The 20681-nt window shown below is 45.1% G+C and overlaps 1 long non-coding RNA gene across 1 annotated transcript; it reads right to left on the reverse strand.

Annotated features, from left to right (window-relative positions):
* Positions 1-1061: 1061 nt before the first annotated feature.
* Positions 1062-17904, reverse strand: LOC116442263. The gene is made up of 3 exons (XR_004239464.1): positions 17892-17904; positions 6780-6784; positions 1062-1142 (listed from the first exon to the last, which is right to left on the reverse strand). It is a non-coding gene; the product is annotated as an uncharacterized LOC116442263 (long non-coding RNA).
* Positions 17905-20681: the final 2777 nt, after the last annotated feature.

A 20681-nucleotide genomic window follows, 5' to 3' on the forward strand; every position in this document is an offset into this window, starting at 1 on the left:
TTGGCTCCTCAGCAAGTGGGACTAGACTGCCATTCATCAGCCCTCAGAGGTGCTGAGAGGGTCTTCACATCTTGGAAATTTTGAAACAAAGTCATCCACCAGCTTTTCAACAGTCCCATGACTTTGCTACACAGGGGCTGGGAACTGATGTATTTTTCCCTGAGAAGATTTCTACAGGGAGTTTGCAGAACCTAGACTCACCAGGCTTCTCTCAGCTAAATACAGGACACTCCCTCTGCCTGAAATTTTCCTCATACTCAGAGATACACAAAACAAATCAAGACAAGTGTCTGGAAACAGGATAACGTTACAGAGTTCCAAAATCACCCCCAAAGTCATCAATGTACTGTTTAAAGCTACCTCTAAATGTACGGTTAATATAGCCCCTGACTGCAGAGACCAGTGCTCTTCTCCATTTGCTTATTTGAGAATGCCAGGACATCTTCTCCCATCATGCTCTTCATTAACATTGGCCTCCACATTTCCAAAATACTTCTTTTCCTAATTTGGAGACAAAGTCATGCCATTGTAAAGCAAGAACGTGTTATTACTTTTCTGGGAGCTAGGAGTCTTTACCTGGAATTAAATCAAGTTGTCTTGCATTTAATTTCCTAGACTGTTCTAAAAAGCAAAAGAGAAAATGAGGCATTTCTTATGGTAAATAATGCTTCAGTCAATACCTTACCCTGATTAGGCATCAATCCTCACAACTTGTTGAAGAGAACTTGGAGAGAAGGAAAGGACTTATCATTGCTGCCCCAGTTTTTTCTTTTGTGGCTGGAAATAGTTTTATGAGACAGTGGAATGAAAGATCAGTTACTGCCTTGTTAGTTTGATGATGGTTTTCTACCTCATAACAAAAAAAGGTAATGAAAATTTACACCACTAGACACAGTCTTGAAGTTTCCAGAATTTTTTGGACAAAATTAGTGAGCCTGTTTGATGAGAAAGAAACAGAGACTTCAGGCAGTCCATTGGGAATTAGGATGAAATCTTTACAGTGTTGTTTTGGGCCTGGCTGAGCAGCAGTTTATTTTCCCACAGCAGCCCTCCCAGTGCTATGCTTTGCATTGGGAGCTGGAAAGGTACTGAGAACACACCAGAGTTTTGGCTACTGCTGGGCAGGGCTGGCACAGCATCAGCTCTGTGTCCTCAGCATTCCTCCCACCAAGAGGCTACGAGTGGACAAGATGCTGGGGGAACACAAACAGGCCAACAGACCCAAATTATCCAAAGGGCTATTCCATACCACAGGACATCAGCTCAGATATAAAAGCTTAGAAAAGGAGGAAAGGGGTGAATTTATTTACAATGTTTGCCTTCAGGAGCAACTGCTCCATGTGCTGAAGCCCTGCTTCCCAGGAAGTGTCCGAACATTGCTCACTGATGGGAAGTAGAGAATAAAATTATTGGGTTTTCTCCTTGCTTGTGCATGCTCAAAATTTTGCTTTTGCTTCAGTAAACTGCCTTATCTTGGCCTACAAGTCATTTTCCATCTTATTTTCTCTGCCCCGTCCAGCTGGGGAGGGGAGTGGTGTTGCGGTGGGGATCCTGCAACACGCATATATCAAACCAGGAGTCCCGTGGAAAGGAAATATATATGGACAGACAGATTCTTGCTAGATGTTCCAGAGAGATGTTTATTTCTCCAGCCGCATGGCCGGGGCTCTGCCGAGGAACTGTTCCAGTCACGGGACCAAGGGTCCTTCTGCCCGCGCAGGGAACACAAACCAACCCATGGGAACGAGGCTGAGCAGGGGCAGGGAAGCCCCGTGTCTGTGCCCTCAGGGCCCCTCTCCCAGGGCTACATGGCGGGGGAGGGACCCCAACACCTCACCCGTTTTATTTTAATAAAAGGAGAATGAAAACAACTGGATAAACATAACAAGAACAGTTTCAAAACAAAACAAGCCACCCTCCTGAGTCTTTAAATGTCCAAACAGATTCTCTGGTACATCTTAGGGCTGACAGAAGAGAGACAGAACTCTCTGAGCATGCTTTGTGGGGAAACTGAGGCAGGAGAGGGTTTAATTTCTTCCCTCCCCCTTTTCATCCTCCACTCGGCATTGGAAAGGGATTTTTGGGGAAACAGTTGGCAAAAGCATGGTTTTGTGAGGGAAACCATGGGTGAAAAAACGGATTGGGAATACACTGGGGGTAATAGGACATAGGGTAAAAGGGAAAGGTGGGATTAGGAAAGGGAGACTGTAGGGGGGACTTACAATGGAGATACTGTCTAACATGACTACGATTTTTTGCATATATACTGCCCAGTGACCTGTGATGCTTGTAACCCTTTTCTCCCTAGTACAATATTAAATTCCACCACCTCTCCATCTCCCAAGCTTGGGATGCATTTTTCAGGGTTATTCTTTTTAATAGCAGTTCTATGCACGAATATGTCTTGCTGGTTGTCAAACCTTGTTATAAAACCATAATTTTGCTTAACATTATACCATTTTACTATCCCTAAGATCTTAGCTACTATGATTTTTTCCTTTTTCCGAGTGGCTGCTGTTTTCTGTCTCGCTGCGTCTTTGCCCTCTCTTTTGGTCGCTCCCGTGTTGGAATTGTCGGGGCTGCTCGTGCCTGCGCGCTCTTCCCGGGGTCGCGTTCGGGGCTGCGTGGGCCGGGCCGGGCCGCGCCGCTCAGTTCTCCGTGCGTCGCCTCCTCTGGTCGCAGTTTCGCTGCCGCTGCCGGGCGCTGCACCCACGTCTCGGCCGGGCCCCCAAGCAACGACTCCCCCGTGCCCTGCTCTAGCGCGCCTTCCGGCTGGGCGCGGCTCCGTTCCACCGCCACCGCCGCCAGCCGCCGCCCGCGCGCCGCCCCTCTCGGTCGGGCGTTCACGGGGCTCGCTCCACCACGCGCTGCGCGCGGCCGTGCGGGCACCACTGGGTCCCGCCGCGCCTCGCTCTGCTGCCGACACTGCGGCTCGCTTGGCTCCGCCCGCGCGCGGGAACTGCCTCGCTGCTGCTCGCAGAGGGCTCGGTGCACGTGGCCTGGGCCGCACGGTCCCTGCGCCAGGCTTCCCTTCGCCAAGACACAGCTGACATTGCTCAACAGTCTCGGAAATTAAATAATATTCACGAAAATATTCTTCCATCAGCATGTATTTTGACTCAAAATTTAACTGGGTCCAAACGGCCTTCCAAAACTCCTTGGTAGGAATTAAATCCCAAGAAACATAGAAAAAGTTCTTAAACAACCATGCCAGGAAGTGTTTCAGTTCTTTTTGAGCTTGAATCAAGCTAAAATTTACAAATTGTTGTTCAAGAATCATTTTAAGATAATTGTCCATATGTGGCTCTGAAAGCCGAGAGTCTTCCCACGGTTCTTCCATAGTTTAGATATGGAATAGCAAAGCAAAACCAAGAAGAGGAATCCAAAGTTTCCAGGGTTTACTCACGCAAATCAGTCGCTTAGGGATCGGGGATCGTTCTGCTCACAAATCTCCACCGTTATGTTGCAGTGGGGATACTGCAACATGCATATATCAAACCAGGAGTCCTGTGGAAAGGAAATATATATGGACAGACAGATTCTTGATAGCTGTTTCAGAGAGATGTTTATTTCTCCAGCCACATGGCCGGAGCTCTGCCCAGGAACTGTTTCAGTCACGGGACCCGAGCGTCCCTGCCCGCGCAGGGGAACACAAACCAACCAATGGGGAACAAGGCTGACCAGGGGCAGGGAAACCCCGTGTCTGTCCTCTCAGGGCCCCTCTCCCAGGGCTCCATGGCAGGGGAGGGACCCCAACAGAGTGGTAAGTGCAGTTTGGTAGGCCAATGTCCACCCACCTCAAGTGTGTTTCTGGATCTAGAGAAATTTGCCTCGCCTTGGTTCGTAATGAGAGTGGGGTGCAGCATGCAGTTGGTAGTGTGATGTTTCCCACCTGTAGAGTGAGATACCTGGATCCACCTACAACCACAGTCTTCAGAGCTTCAGACCCACCCATCCCACCTCCCAGAACAAATCCCTGGCCTGCAGGCTCTCATCTGCACCGTGCCCCAGAGATGAGCCAGAGACAGAGCTCTCCCCTACGAGAGACAGCCCAAGACTTCATGCACTGGCTCTTCTGGCACTAAAGAGCAATTCAAATTCATCCAGAGAGCTTTCCAAGAGGGACAGCCCCCACATAGACCCACCAAGATCAAATACTCATAGAAAGCTTTCCAGGTAGGACAGCCCCTGGATAGACCCACCAGGAAGATTTCCCCAAAGCCAAGGTCTTCAGCATTACAGAGTCTGTAGCTGTAGGGCAGGGAGTGATGCCAAAATTTCCAGACAGTCTCTCCTGGAGCCAAGAGCCTGGAAGAGTAGATATAATCTGGGCTCTGCTCCCAGGTCCACAGCAGGGAGCCTGGAAGCTCAGAAAGCCTGGCCAGAGCCAGAGTTCTCCAAGCACGCTGGTTCCTTGCTGCAAGGCTGTGACTCAGAGCCTGAGCAGGGGGACGGTCTCTAAGGGTAGGGAAACATTCCAAATGACAGTTGTCCTCATCTGGATCTAGCTGGACCAGATCATGACTTAGGGAGCTGTGTGCCTGCGGGATGGTGACTGTTGTCGCAGCAGGGCTTCAAGCGGTCTCTTCTCTTAGCACTTGTTGGGACAGGAAAAATCTCTGTCAAAAAATCCCATTTCTGTTCAGAACCATCATGTTTCGGGAGTGCTGCAAGCAAAAATTTATTAGAATTTCAAAATACATTTTGGTTTATGTCCAGCTTAGCCGGAAATCAAATTTAAAAGACAAATAAAGTTGGAATTGAAAAAGAAAAAAATCCCTAAAATTTTGAAACATTACCTTTTGCCAGAACAGTATCTGCTCTAGGCATTGATGGAAGGAATTGACTAATTTGAACAAAAACAGCTTTTTTCCTACATGTTTCTAAATGAACTGATATAGCAATCCAAAGACAGAAATGTGGGCTGGGTTCCTCACCAGTGTGCGAGACCAGTTCCACCGACTTCTGGCAGGATTTCCTCAAAGCAAGTTATTTGAGAATGAGTGCAAAACCCACCAGCTAAATTATTCACAACTACAGTCCCTGCTTTATTAGACTGTTAAAAAAAAAAAAAAGATAAAAAGAATAATTTATTTTGACTAATCACAAATTCAAATCACATCTCTAGAAAATGATATGCAAACAGCTCTAGTCAGCTTAATAAGGTTTGGGAGGGAAGCCAGGCATTGATTTGGCCTCTTGCAGCTCTGATATCATGCTGGCCACAGTGCAATGGTTAGAGGAATCAGAGAAGTAGCAAGCCGGTGTTTTTAGAAATCCCTGCCAGTGGAGGCAGCTGCCTTTTGGACTGACACCTCCTGAAGTCTCACTCACACAGATGAGTGTGTATTCACTTGATAAGTGGATGTGTTTGCACTCTCCCCACTTGCTGCATTGGCTCTGATATGCTGTTGTGTGGACACAGTGCTCAGCAAGCTGCAAAAAGTGCCTTTCAGATAAGGTAAGTCCTTCCTGCTAAGCTCTGTATGGATCTGGAGACTCTGCCCTTCACTCAGCAAGGAGGGATTAATGGAAATGACTAATGCAAGGTGGAAAGGACAGGCTTCCCTTCGTGTTTTTCTGTTTAGAAGTTTTTCCTTTCCACTCTTTGGCAGGTCTCCACCACACTGAAAATTGTATATTTAATGGAAATGCAGGCTCCACCAACAGAAAAGAAAGGAGATCTTGTGGGACAAACACAATTCTAGGAGGCAGGAGATGTTAGTTCAGGTTCTGGCTCTCCTACAACCTGCCTGTAGGATCCCTAACAATTCATCCCATACCTCTGTGCTTCTGTTCTCCTGGTAAATGAGAAAAACAAATTGCAGACTTCCTTCCTCTCTTCAATTTGTTTAGCCTGCAAGACTCCTTGGAGCAGCCCGTATCTCCTATTACACATTGATGCAGGGCCTTCCCCAACAGGTTGCAGACTCAGGGAAGATTCCTAAGTGCTACCGTAATAATGAGTCATTTATCCCCAAACTCCCTTAACAGGTTATTGTAGATAATAAATAAGGGAAAGACTGACCTTTACTGAAAGCTGAAAACTTTTTGAAGGTTTAAAAATCAGAGCATGCCGGGACAGGAATGTCAATTCAGCTCCCTACAGAAAGAAAGACAATTATCTCCACTTCAGAGATCGAAAACTGGACAGCAAGAACAAATGATAGTTTCCCAGTTCCCAATCCCCTGTGGAGTTTCTGGGAATTAACCATAAATCTCTGTTACAGAGCTCTTACTAACTGGTTTTCTTCTTTGTATTTCAAAACAAAAAAAAGCCAAACATTTCCCCCAGGTTCTCAGCAAATTCAGAATGAGAGGGTGAAGTGTTTTTTCCAGTCCTTCAATTATTTTTTTATAGAGAAATATTTAAAAATTTAAAATCCAGTCAATCATGGGTCGTTTTTCGTTAAGAAAATGCTAATATGTCAACCACAGGGCTACTTTCCTATTACTCAATGAGATTGTGATTAACAGAAATGCAGTTTGAAGTCTCTTACCTCACAGTCCAGGCTGGGCAGAGAATGGGTTGAAACAGCCCTGCCAAGAAGGACTTGGAGGTGTTGGTGGATGAGAAGCTCAACATGAGCTGGGAATGTACACTGGCAACCCAAAAAGTCCATGCTCTCCTGGGCTGTGTCAAAAGCAGTGTGGGCAGCACTGCTCCTCTACTTTTCTCTGGTGAGATTCCACCTGGGGTGCTGCATCCAGCTCCGGGGCCCCCAAAGTATGCAGGACATACAGAGGAGGCCATGAAAATGCTCTGAGGGCTGGAGTACTGCTGCTCTGGAGACAGACTGAGATGTGGGATTATTCAGGTGGAGAAGAAGGGGCTCAGGGGAGATCTTAGAGCCCCTTCCAGTGCCTAAAGGGGCTGGAGAGGGACTTTTTGCAAAGGCATGGGGAAAAAGGGGGAATGGATTTCAGCTGACAGAGGGCAGGGTTAGATGGGCTATTAGGGAGGAATTCTTCCCTGTGAAGGTGGGGAGATCCTGGCACAGGGTGTCCAGAGAAGCGGATGCCTCATCCCTGGAATTGTTCAAGGCCAGTTTGGACGGGGCTTGGAGCAACCTGGTCTAGTGGAAGGTGTCTGAAGTGAAAGGGTTGGTCTTTAAAGTCCCTTCCAACCCAAACCATTCTGTGATTCTGTGATCCTGATTCTATATTTGTGAATTTCTATGCATGTCTATACATATACTGATTAACTTATATACTCTGAATTGCAAATATTTATCAAGCACACCAAATATTGTAAATGAGAGCAGCTATAGAATTCTTTCCAAATACATGAATAGCCCTTGCAGAATAATATATATCAATCTTGCCTGTGTGCTCAGGCTTCTCCTGTATATGAATTTCCTGAATAGGGCATCATCTCTCTAGGAGTCACAAGGCATCTTTTACGCCAGGTTCCACCATTATAATGTGGTCAGGCACTATGAATTTTTTAGGTACCATTCATGGGGCATTTTATATGCATATTTCATGAGAAGAGGAGGTGGGAATAACGTTTTTGGCAGACACTTGCCAGGATATGGATTGGATTCAGGAGAAGATGACTTTTCATACAAGTAGTCAACTCCACTCAATTTAAACCATAGCTCTTGGGAAGCATTTAAAAGACAGAGCTTTAATGTAAGCAGTACAGAGCAAACTGTCCAGAGTGTGTGTGTGTATAAAAATATATATCTATATTTACATATAGCCAGATGCTCAAGGTCAAAGGCACAGAGGTAGTCCCTTGGGGACTGGAACTATGAAGCAGTTTGCTGAGACAACTGGCGGTTTAGAGCTCTGTGCCCCTGAGAGGCTGCTCCAAACTAGAATTTGTCCTTGGGGTGAACTACAGGCTCTAAGATACTACCACAGCACCCGTGGCAAGGCGCATCTGAGGAGCTCAGGCAGCAGATGTGGAGAAAATAATGGCGCAAGTTGCTTGGGGATTAAAGGGTAAAGTCGGCTATCCCTGTACAGCTGCTCAGGACCTTTCACACCACAACACCTCCTTCCCAAGGAGCTACAAAGCCCTGATCCTTACAAATGGTGCACACACAGCTACACACTCAGTGTAAGTGCAGTAATCCATCTGTGTCTCGAGGCAGCACCTCGTGAGCAAAACTGGGGGGAGAAAAGCCCCTCATGAAAAAGGTGCAATGCTCAGTGAGAGCACTCAGGAGTATCTGGTGCATGGGATCAGATTGGGCTTGGGGATGGCATCGAGAGCTGGGGGGCTCAGCCTGGAGAAAAAGAGGCTGAGGGGAGACTTCATTGCTCTCTACAACCCCCTGAAAGGAAGGTGTACTGAAGTGGGGGTCAGTCTCTTCTCCCCAGTAGCTGCACCAGGGGAGGCTTAGATTAAGTATCAAGGAAAATTTCATCATACAAAGGGTTGTAAAGCATTGGAAAGGGCTTCCCAGGGCAGTGGTGGAGTCACCATGCCTGGAAGTGTATGATCCAAGATTGGCTTGGTTGGTCAGAATATGGTGCTGATAACACCAATGTATGGGTGTAATTCCCCCATGGGAATGTATTCACCTAAGAGTTGGACTTGATGATCCTTGTGGGTCCCTTCCAACTCCGACTATTCTGTGATCCTGTGAAAAAATGTGTAGATGTGGCACTTTAGGATGTGGTTTAATGGTGAACATAATGGTGGGGCTGGTTTGACAGTGGACCTTGATGGTGTTGGAGGTAATTTCCAGCCTTGAGGGTTCTATGATTGTGTGGAAGCTGAAATCAGTCTTGTCTTTTTAAGGTAGTCAGTGGAAACCAGAGGGATGGAGAGGCACACACATAACATCACCAAAATGGAGGGAATGACTCCTCAGGATAGTGCAAGGGTACGGGAATTCTCATAATCCAATCCTCCCAACCTCCATGTCTGTTGCAGTGGGGATCCTGCAACACGCATATATCAAACCAGGAGTCCCGTGGAAAGGAAATATATATGGACAGACAGATTCTTGCTAGATGTTTCAGAGATGTTTATTTCTCCAGCCGCATGGCCGGAGCTCTGCTGAGGAACTATTCCAGTCACGGGACCAAGGGTCCTTCTGCCCGCGCAGGGAACACAAACCAACCAATGGGAACGAGGCTGAGCAGGGGCAGGGAAGCCCCGTGTCTGTGCCCTCAGGGCCCCTCTCCCAGGGCTCCATGGCAGGGGAGGGACCCCAACACCTCACCCGTTTTATTTTAATAAAAGGAGAATGAAAACAACTGGATAAACATAACAAGAACAGTTTCAAAACAAAACAAGCCACCCTCCTGAGTCTTTAAATGTCCAATCAGATTCTGTGGAACATCTTAGGGCTGACAGAAGGGAGACAGGACTCTCTGAGCATGCTTTGTGGGGAAACTGAGGCAGGAGAGGGTTTAATTTCTTCCCTCCCCCTTTTCATCCTCCACTCGGCATTGGAAAGGGATTTTTGGGGAAACAGTTGGCAAAAGCATGGTTTTGTGAGGGAAACCATGGGTGAAAAAACGGATTGGGAATACACTGGGGGTAATAGGACATAGGGTAAAAGGGAAAGGTGGGATTAGGAAAGGGAGACTGTAGGGGGGACTTACAATGGAGATACTGTCTAACATGACTACGATTTTTTGCATATATACTGCCTTTTACAGGAACACCATCAGGCCCAGTGACCTGCGATGCTTGTAACCCTTTTCTACCTTGTATAATTTTGAATTGCACCACCTCTCCATCTCCCAAGCTTGGGATGTATTTTTCAGGGTTATTCTTTTTAATAGCAGTTCTATGCACGAATATGTCTTGCTGGTTGTCACACCTTGTTATAAAACCATAATTTTGCTTAACATTATACCATTTTACTATCCCTAAGATCTTAGTTACTATGATCTTTTCCTTTTTCCGAGTGGCTGCTGTTTTCTGTCTCGCTGCGTCTTTGCTCTCTCCTTCAGTCGCTCCCGTGTTGGAATTGTCGGGGCTGCTCGTGCCTGCGCGCTCTTCCCGGGGTCGCGTTCGGGGCTGCGCGGGCCGGGCCAGGCCGCGCCGCTCAGTTCTCCGTGCGTCGCCTCCTCTGGTCGCAGCTTCGCTGCCGCTGCCGGGCGCTGCACCCACGTCTCGGCCGGGCCCCCGAGCGATGACCCCCCCGTGCCCTGCTCCAGCGCACGTCTCGGCTGGGCGCGGCTCCGTTCCACCGCCACCGCCGCCAGCCGCCGCCCGCGCGCCGCCCCTCTCGGCCGGGCGTTCCCGGGGCTTGCTCCACCACACGCTGCACGCGGCCGTGCGGGCACCGCCGGGTCCCGCCGCGCCTCGCTCCGCCACCGACACTGCGGCTCGCGTGGCTCCGCCCGCGCGCGGGAACTGCCTCGCTGCTGCTCGGAGAGCGCTCGGTGCACGTGGCCTGGGCCGCACGGTCCCTGCGCCAGGCTTCCCTTCGCCAGGACACAGCTGACATTGCTCAACAGTCTCGGAAATTAAATAATATTCACGAAAATATTCTTCCATCGGCATATATTTTGACTCCAGTATTAACTGTGTCCAAACGGTTTTCCAAAAGCCCTTGGTAAGAATTAAATCCCAAGAAACATAGAAAAAGTTCTTAAACAACCATGCCAGGAAGTGTTTCAGTTCTTTTTGAGCTTGAATCAAGCTAAAATTTACAAATTGTTGTTCAAGAATCATTTTAAGTTTAAGATAAATGTCCATATGCGGCTCTGAGAGCCAAGAGTCTTCCCACGGTTCTTCCATAGTTTAGATATGGAATAGCAAAGCAAAACCAAGAAGAGGAATCCAAAGTTTCCAGGGTTTACTCACACAAATCAGTCGCTTAGGGATCGGGGATCGTTCTGCTCACAAATCTCCACCATTTGTTGCAGTGGGGATCCTGCAACACGCATATATCAAACCAGGAGTCCCGTGGAAAGGAAATATATATGGACAGACAGATTCTTGCTAGATGTTTCAGAGATGTTTATTTCTCCAGCCGCATGGCCGGGGCTCTGCCGAGGAACTGTTCCAGTCACGGGACCAAGGGTCCTTCTGCCCGTGCAGGGAACACAAACCAACCAATGGGAACGAGGCTGAGCAGGGGCAGGGAAACCCCGTGTCTGTGCCCTCAGGGCCCCTCTCCCAGGGCTCCATGGCAGGGGAGGGACCCCAACACATGTCCAGACTGCTTCCCATCTGCCCCAGGCCCTTGGCTTTTGGCCTGGCCCTGAGCAGACTCAGCTTTTCCTTTCAGAACATTTACTATGCAGTCAAAAGAAGGAAAGAAATGAAACAGCTTGGCAGTCTGAGTACATTATTAACAGGTTTTGGAAATAAGTAAATCTGAATATAGTTCCAAAACCTGTATTTGCCCTGCCTAACTTCAGGCACACAGTGGAGCCACAAAAATTAGTAGCATAATAACCTTCAGCTCCTCTCTAATAGAAGAGACAAGCACTAACAGAGGTGATGTGGCTCTTAACTGGCCTGGAGGTTTCTGCTCTCTTATTTTCTTCTACAGTGGAGCATTTTGAATGATCTTTCTGTGATCATTCCTGATTTCAGCCTTCTTGAACTTCCCCAGTCCTGCCAGAAAGCACATCTTGGGTGCTCTGGGCTATTTCTTTAGAGATTTGTCTCTCTTAAACACTTGGATTTATTTTCAGCTCTTCTCCAATCATCACTTTTACTTCATTAATGCTCTAGATCCAACCCAACCCTTTCCTAACTCTTTTTGACCAAATCCAGTTTAACCTCTGTTATCAAATCCAACTGTATTTCTGTGTGGGACAGTAATGGTTTGGCAAATCTACTTTGTCTGGGTGGCTTCCCTGAAAGAACTGGGAATTAAAATTCTCCATTACTATAAGGTCAGATACACTGCAGGTCAGCCACATATCCTTGCTTTGTGGGACATTTTTTTTTTTTTTTTTTTTTTTTTTTTCACAAATTCACTCTCGAAAGATGGCGAAAGCAAGTTCATGGGAAGATAATAGATAAGTGTATTATTAAAATGAGCTTGTTGGTGAGAGCTCCCACCAGCCCCCTCCAGGAACAGTCAGAAACCAGAAAGCATCTGCCTCGGGACCAGTCAGTCATGTTTCCATCTGATCCTGGCGCCTGTCCTGCTGAGAAGGGGGGCTTGTCTTCACTAGTTTCATGATGTCACCATTAGAGGAGTGGGAAGCACTTTCCATGAATAATAATATGCCATGAAGGGCAATCAGTGCTTAAGAACAATGTCCTTGATCGCTGTCCAGCCTAGCAGCCCAAAGAGCTCTCTCCTCGTTGTGTAGGAAAACGAGTTATTGATTTGCACATTGTTGCAGAGGGCAGTTCTTAATCATGATTAGGCCGTTGTGAAAAGTCAAAGCATTCAAATAATGCAAGGGCTTTCACCATGGCAATCTGGCATCCATATGTTCAATGGCAACTCAAACAGACTGCTTTAATTTTTCTGTAGAGTTTTTTTTTCTTTCCTCTGAAGACTCAATATCATTTACCCCTTTAAATATGTCAGTTCTGTGATTTTGGATATGCAGGCCCATATTGTCTTTCAGAAGGCTAAGTTAAAACATAGGACCCTATTTTGATGCACTGTACAATAAGAAATCATCTCTTTAAGAAAAATAAGGCATGACAGTCACCATTGTGCTGTGAGATATTCCATATTTCAATCTCAATATGGTTGCTTCAGAACCTGACCAAGTTGTTTAAGTAAATTCTGAATAAAAGTAAGAGGATCCAAAAATACTTTTAGCTGATTGCTAATCTAGGGCACTGAATACATCCTTCAGATATTTCCAGGCATCACTCATATTTCTAGCTGAAAGATTTAGTGTTCATGTTCATCTTGGGTTTGGTTAAGAAAATTTGAAAAAAAAAGTCTAACTAAAATCTCCTCCTGAAAAGAGTCTAAAAGCAGTTGAATTTTGGCAGTGAGGATCAGTCCCTCTCACCAAGGAAAAGGACCTAATGAGTGAAAGAGGGGGTTCAGATGCAAACGGGCTTCTCTAGGCCTGAAGTGTATTTACTCTAAAAATTAGATGCATTTTTCAAATTTTCAGATAACCAATGTCTGAAACCATCTTACAGTGAGAATGGTAGCAAAATACTTTGGTGGTTTTAGGGTGGAGGACAATAATTTTATGAAAGGGTTAAGACTCTTCCTGACAGAAGGAGCAGGATTCCTGAACCCTGCACCCCAAGTGGTGGCTGCCTCCGTGTGCAGGCCATGGGAATGAAGGGGCTCCTCCAGCTGGTCCTTGCAGCCTAAAGAAATGTCTAAACCAGGCCTCAGAAACCACTTCCTGAGCACACCAGTTTCTTTCCACTGTCTATAAAGTGATCCCAGTGTGTCCAGGTTAGATCCAACGCCAAAGGAGTTGGATGATCTGAATCCCATCAATGGGGCAATATTTAATTGCTCTCTGTTGGACATATCAACTTTTTATCCAAATCTAAAATTTGAAAAAAACTCCAGGATTTTTTTCAGTGATCCGGAGTACAAAGTAGAACAGAAGATGACATTGTGTATTACAGGTATTGCAGGGGAAAATGTGTCTTAACTTGTCTGAAAATCACTGGAATACATCAAATTCATCAGTTCTGCTTTGGGCCTTTCTGCCCTGCTTTCCTTCAGCTCCCAAATACCTCCCTAGGTGTCCTGCAGAGCACGTACCCCAGGTCCCTTGCTTGCAGAGCTGGCCAGCTTTTCCTCAGCAGCACATCACTCAGCAAATCCAGTAGGAAACAGGAAAACAAATGTCTTTTTTTTTTGTATATACTGTTGAATCCCATCCCAATGAGGATCTTCTATTGCCTCTATGAGTTGTATGAGCAAGGCTGAAATCAGGTCACTGAAAGGATAAGAAAATAGAGATTATTAACTTATGCCAGCCTAAAAGCCCCTGAAATTTTATTATTTTAAAATGTTAAAATGTGAGGAGATCAGGGACACGTTTTCAATGCCAGAGAATGTTTAGTGATCTAAAGTCTTAATTAGAAACAGGAGGGGAGTTTAAAATCATCTCAGATTCCATTTGAATGGGCAAAATATTAAAAATTTGCCACGTTCACCATCAGTTCCTTAGAAAGTAAAAGTGGGAAATTTCAGCAGTGTGAAAGCCTGGCACTGCTGAAGGATTGAAGAGCCCTGAACTAAACTTAAAACTCATTTCCTCGAGTAGGACTCATGACAGTGAACGTTTAGAGAGTGATGCTACGTGACTTGTCCCCGGTACATCTCCAACTCTTCACGGTGATGAACTTCACAGAATAAAACCCTGTCCCTGGCACAAAAAGGAGATAGCACTTAACATAACCACATGAATTCCTGTATTTATGGTGGTGCCAGCCTGACTTGGATGATGTCTTCATGGCTCTCCAGCAGCTGTCAGACCATGTATTTCACCACAAGAGCCCTCACAGCAGTGTATTGGCATGACAGAGTTTTCCAGGACAGATTGGAAGCATTACCTCTTTCATAAGGCCTCAGCCTTGCACACACTGGAAAGGCAAAGCTGAAAATGCCTCATTCTCCTGAAATCCCTAAGCATATAACATTATATGCTACTCTAGCATGGATAACCAAATTGCCTTCCTGATTGCTTCATGTGAAGCACAAGCAACCCATGGAAATAGAAAAGCCTCCTCCTGTGTTTTCATAATGAATTACATTTGTTAAGCCTGCTTTAGCAAATTAATTGATTTGATATGACTTAGAAGGACAAAATTTTCCACTTTCTTTTGGTATTTTACCGCCATGCTGCCACATCTAAAAGATTCACAGAGGGCAGAGGAGCTAAAATGAAGGACAGCGGAACTGGCTGGTCCTCTGTCTTCCCATTCCCTGCAAAAACAAGAACCATTCTGCATGGCAGAGTGCCCTGTCTTACCCCCAGCCCAAAATTCTATGAATAAGGACCACAGTTCTCTGTTCACTCAGGAATGCCAGATATGAAACCACAATCAAGCTTCGATCTCTTCAGCACAGCATGCTCCACATGCCAATCTACATGTTTGTTGAAAAAAAAAAGATTCTGCTGGAATAAGTTTCTATTATAAGCTCTCACTGTGTACATTTTTTGGAGTTAGTATATAATTCCTGCAGCAGAAACCAATATCTTTTCTGTTTTACAACTGCACATAAATACAACTGCCTTCCATCTAAAAAAAATAAATATTCACAATGTCTGTTCAGTTTGCCTTCTCGCAGCATCTCTCTCCCTCTGCCCAAATATAATCACACTTTCTAACCCCAATCACTCATGGGGGGGGAGAGCCAAACAAATCTCACATTCATAAACTCAGATGACAGCCACCCTGAGCCATAGGAATAGCGCGGAATTTATTGGAGCCGTTAGCCCAGTACAAAGCAACTGGAGTAAACAGGGACTTCCAAAGGAGGCAAAGTTATTTGGAGCAGCTCCAGCATGCAAATGGTAGAGACATTGATAGCTGAGGCAATTATTATTTCCTTTCCCCACACCCTTTTCCTTTTAGCAGCTTGGCCAAATGAGTTTTTCTGCAGATGCTGGAGGCATTGGAATCTGATGAAAATTATGGCATTTTCTATGGTTGCCCTCGAATTGTCAATACAAGAAAGAAAAAAAAATTCCAGCTTGCCCATCACCTTGAATTCACAGTGGGAATAATTTATACCCCAATAATAGGTTCACTGGATCTTGGCTTCTCCTTGGAATTGATGAAGCAGGTTGTCTGACAAACTTATTTGTCCACATGAAGCAAATAGGAAAAGGGCCATTTTGTCTGGAATTAATTTTTTTAAAATAACTGAGCATCCATAAATAACAGCTGAACTCAGATGTGTCCAGGATTAAAGCACAGACTTGAAAAATAGGATAGTTATTACTATTGGTAACCTTGTTATTGATATTAGCAGCCTCACACCCACATCAGAAAGCTGTTACAATGAGAGTTGTGCAAAAACTGAACAGGTAAAGAGTCCTTGCCCCAAGTGACACAATCTTATGCAAGAGACAAACAGGGACAGTTCAGGGACACAGAGAGCAGTTGGTAGCCTTAATGAGGTGAAATGAGGGAGACTCCAGAGTCACCTTTCTTTTCTGCCTGGTTTCTTCCCCCCTAACAGACCTCTGGGTCAGGGTGTCTCCCTTTCCAAGCATTCACACAGTTCCAAGCATCACCTCTGCTCTGATGGCAAGTTTGGGGAGGTTTTCAGCAAGTTTCTAAGTGAAAGGTATGCAAGTGGATAAGACAGACAGCCTGGCCTTATTTGTGCTCTTTATTCTTGTGTTGAATTCATATGAGCGTGGGATTGTGCCATGTGTTTCCAGTCAGTCCTCAGACACAGGATTCTATATGGGCGGGGAAGATACGCTGAGTGGAGTGAGAGGTTTCAGCAGCAAAGGGTGCTGCAGCAGATCCTTCTGGCTTCACTGCTGAAATTGTTGGGTGTCTTTTGTGCTGGGAAGAGGAGGAAAGCTGGCCTGGACAAGCTGAAAAATTCTTTGGTTTGATGTTTTGGACACAAATCTGAGTGTGAACCAGTGGTCTGAGGACTGAACCGTGACCTGCCTGATGCAGTTTCTAGCTGTTGTTGATGTCTTTTAGGAATTTGGGAGTACATATGCACATTCCCATGGTGTTTTGCCCTACCTGGTACTTCTGCTTGTCACCACACTCTGCAGTCTTGCTGCAACCCAGACATCCCTAACTCAGGATCTGTTGCACAGCTGGAATCTTTCAAAGACTTTTGGGCCAGACACAATTATACAATTTCTTCATGGATCAAAGAGCTAATATGCATTTATTATTCCCTTTGTAATGCATTATTAATTGACAGCCTAAAAATTATCCCACAGAGAACAGCAAAATAATCTCATTCCTAAAACCATCATAAAAGGTATATGACAGCACACCTATAACAAATTTACTTAATGCAACGTGAACTCACAGGGTAACTTAATGGACATTGTGGACATAATTAGTAACTCCACAGCATGCTGCAGTTCCAGCCCCCTGGTTTTGCATCAAAGATTTATAAAGACCAGACTGTTACATTTTTCCAGGATAAAGGCCAGTGTTGTGCAATCCAGTACCTATAGGGGTGATGCAGTTGATGGAGGCAGAAAATTTCTACATCAAAAGGGTTGTCAGCACCTGAACAATTGTCATGCACTCAGCTTCTTTTATACTCTTTCCAGGTCCAAATTTTATATTGTTTATCTGTTGGCAGGAGGAATTTCAACTACAAAATCAAACGGATCTCTTCTGAAGAGGTCAGCTAGGAATCCAGTTCAACTCACCATCACTCACACTCACTGGTTTTATTGCATTTTAAAACCGGACTTAAACATATTCCAAGATTTTTGACTTCAGATTTTGGGGAGTTTTTCAACATAGAAAACCTCTGTCTGTAATTCTGAAAGCTATATCAGCTAGATAAAAGCCAGAAATATGACATGTAGTGTCATCTGGAGATGTTGGTATGTTGGAAGTCTTCTGGAACCATCCTAGTGGGCTGCAGTAACAGTTGATAGCAAAAACCACAGAAAATCTCCACCTAACAAGGAGAAAGACTTACAGTGGCTGATGAGTAGCTTCAGATGAGATTATGCCTTTGCAGGACCTATTTTATCTCCCAGGGCTGCAATGGGAACTTGGCTCACATGCCAACATTTCCACTGTGGAGCTAAACAGATGAAATGAATTCCAGGATGAGGGTCAGGCTGCCTCATTTTTTGTCATGAGCCCCTGAGGGACCTCTGAAGGCTGGAAGTTACCAGCCATGACAATGTGGACTCCTGTGAAACCGGGACATTCTCGGATCCATGAGCCTGGACATCTTCAGCACACTCAGCAGACCTGTATGCTCCCTGGCACATCCAAGCCTGCCCCTTTCACATCACTGGGTACCTGTTCCATATATCTCCTGTACACAGTCCCAGTCTACACTCTCAACAGTTTATGCCTCAGGCTCAAGCCATTCCTAATTCCTTTCAGGGCTCTTGGTCCCAGTTTCCTGGAAGTCATAGAATGAAATTCTTGGGTTGGAAGGGACCTTAAAGATCATCTTGTTCCAACACCCTACCATGGGCAGGGACACCTTCCACTAGACCAGGTTTGCTCAGAGCCCTGTCCAACCTGGCCTTGAACACTTCCAGGGATCCAGGGGCAGCCACAGCTTCTCTGGGCACTCTGTGCCAGGGCCTCACCACCCTCAAGTATTCACAGTTATGTTCCTGGGATGCCCTAAATCTTCTTAATCAGTAAGGTTCTGAATTTCTCTTCTCAGCTCCTCTACCTATGTATCTGGTTTGGGGTTTTTTCACCTAAAACATTCATTCCTCCCCTGTCTTCATGTCAAATCCCCACTGTATCTCAAACTCAGTGTTTTACATATCTAAAATTCTTGTACTAATCTGTTCTTCATCTCTTCATTTGGTCCTAGATTATGTTCTCATTTCAGTTTTACATGATAGCCTCCTTGCTAAGTTTGAATTCCACATGATCAAAACATTTTCCCTCTTTGCTTCCACTTCTTCTTTATTTACTTTCAGAAATACAAGAAATATTTTTGACAATGCTTAAAACAAAGATTTCAGAATTTCAAGAGGTGAAGCATGAAAGAAGCACCATAAAGCAAGGCCATGGAAGTCAGTCAGTTTAGGAGTTGTGGTATTTATCCTGACTAATGCACTCCTAAGGATTGTAACACACATACAAAAAGCCTGGCTTTGCTCAGCAAGCTTAGAAAAGGTAGCTGAAAACAACCTGACTGGCTCTTGTCCTGCAGGTGTTCAGGCACTGTTTTAAAGCCACCTTTTACACACTTGCAAGAGGAACTGTTTTAATCAGACCAATAATGCAAGAAATAAACACGTCCTTTAACCACTAAAAGGCGTCTGTGCAGTTTGTTAAAGTCACCAGCACCTTGAAACCATTTGAAACTCAGCCTTCATCACGTTTCCCCTTCAGCAAAGTAGTTGCTGAGTTAATGGGCAAGATTGAATCCAGTCTGGGCTAGTGGGGTGGGAAATACGAGGAGCTACTCCTCAGTCGACAGGAGGCAGGTCTTCCAACTGTGTCTCAGGTAAGACTTCCACTGAAAATTCCAGTCTCCATATTTGTAATCCCCATGTGCTGTGACTCCATTTACAAGTTTTAAATTCTTCAAACATATAAAAAAAAAATTGTCTTCACAAACATCAATGTTTTTATTATAATTTTGTACTATTTTTATTGTCTTGCTTCTGTCAGTTATGTCCCTATACCTTAGAAGTCATTAAAATCTGCAAAATATATGAATTTATCCTCACTTCAAAGGAAAGCTCTTGCAAGCAGGAGTAGAAAAGATGAACTACACTTGTTTCTAGACAAATCTTTGCAGTGGACTCTTAAGAAACTTTGTTCTTTTGACAACAGGCTCTGTCATTCCATCTTCCTTTCTCATTTCCAGGAGCCCATGACTCCTACTGATAAATTCCTCACAACCACAAATGTTTGGGCTCAGTGCAGGAATAACCAAGCAGTCCTGAAGATCATTTATGTTGAGCTATTCTTCAGGATTTCCGCAGGAAAGAGACAATGTGGAACAAGTATGTTCCCATTTCTTAGCTTCCGTATATATTTAGAGTCAAACTCTCATGGAACAATAAATTCCTTATCCAAACATTCCCTTAGATTGATTCCAACTAAATGTCATCCCTACTTTCTACTTTCCAGTCATTTTTCCCATTTAAATGTTATCCATGACCTTGCTGAGGTGATCCCTGTCCTGTCTCCAAAGCCATTAATGACAATGATCATCGTTATCAGTCCCACTATTGATCCCAGAAGAAAATGACAGCATTTCCAGATGCCAGCAACTGGTCACCAGTTGCACATCCTGCTGATGACCATTGTTCCACAAGCTCAGTGGTCCAGTTTTTCCACCAACTTTGCCATCCATCCATCCATCCATCTGGTTCACATCTCTCTGAATTCACAACCATCTCACCACAGCATCACTGCTTCCTTTTGTTGCCCATTTTTTTATTGCTTTAAGAGAACTGGAAAACTGAGCTCTGAAGTAAAACAAACCAAAGCAGCAACAGTTGGTTCAGCTCACATCCAGACTTCTGAAGCATCAGAAGCTATCAGATTCCTTGCCTGTTGTAAAGATGCTTGGCAACCTGGGAAGTCACGAGCTGCCTTTAGATGACTTGGGGTGTCTTTACCTCTGGAGTTTTCTGTTGTGATTCCAGATGTGCATCTGATAAACATTAGCTCATATTTTCATACCTGTCAGTCTCAAGGCATGGCACTGAGTCGTGTCAGAAGTAAGCTGTTCTGCACTTTTTTCAGTCCAAGTCAGAATTCTGGGGAGCACTGAAGGAAGAAGTCATCCCAGGAGCCCTTTGGCCAGACAAGATGATGCTCCAGGTCCAAAATGCAGCTTGGGACAATATCCTTTGCTTAGTTAAATACAAAGTTCAGGTCTGTGACATTTTCCTATCATTTTGAAAAAGCAAAAGCCTGGATCCACTTTTCCCCCTGCTGAACTAACAGCACGGGGGGTACATCTCTGTAACCTAAACACTGCCAGGGGACACTGAGATTAACTGGCACACTCTGGTCATACCCCTATTGCTAAATTCCCTTAACTATAAAACAAGGTCGTTGCCTCATCTTGCCTATAGGAAATGGATCACAGACACAAATGTCATGAGTCAAGAGAAGTAAAACAGCATAAATCTTTCTT

This window comes from Corvus moneduloides, chromosome 3, assembly GCF_009650955.1.
Source record: "Corvus moneduloides isolate bCorMon1 chromosome 3, bCorMon1.pri, whole genome shotgun sequence".
NCBI lineage: Eukaryota > Metazoa > Chordata > Aves > Passeriformes > Corvidae > Corvus > Corvus moneduloides.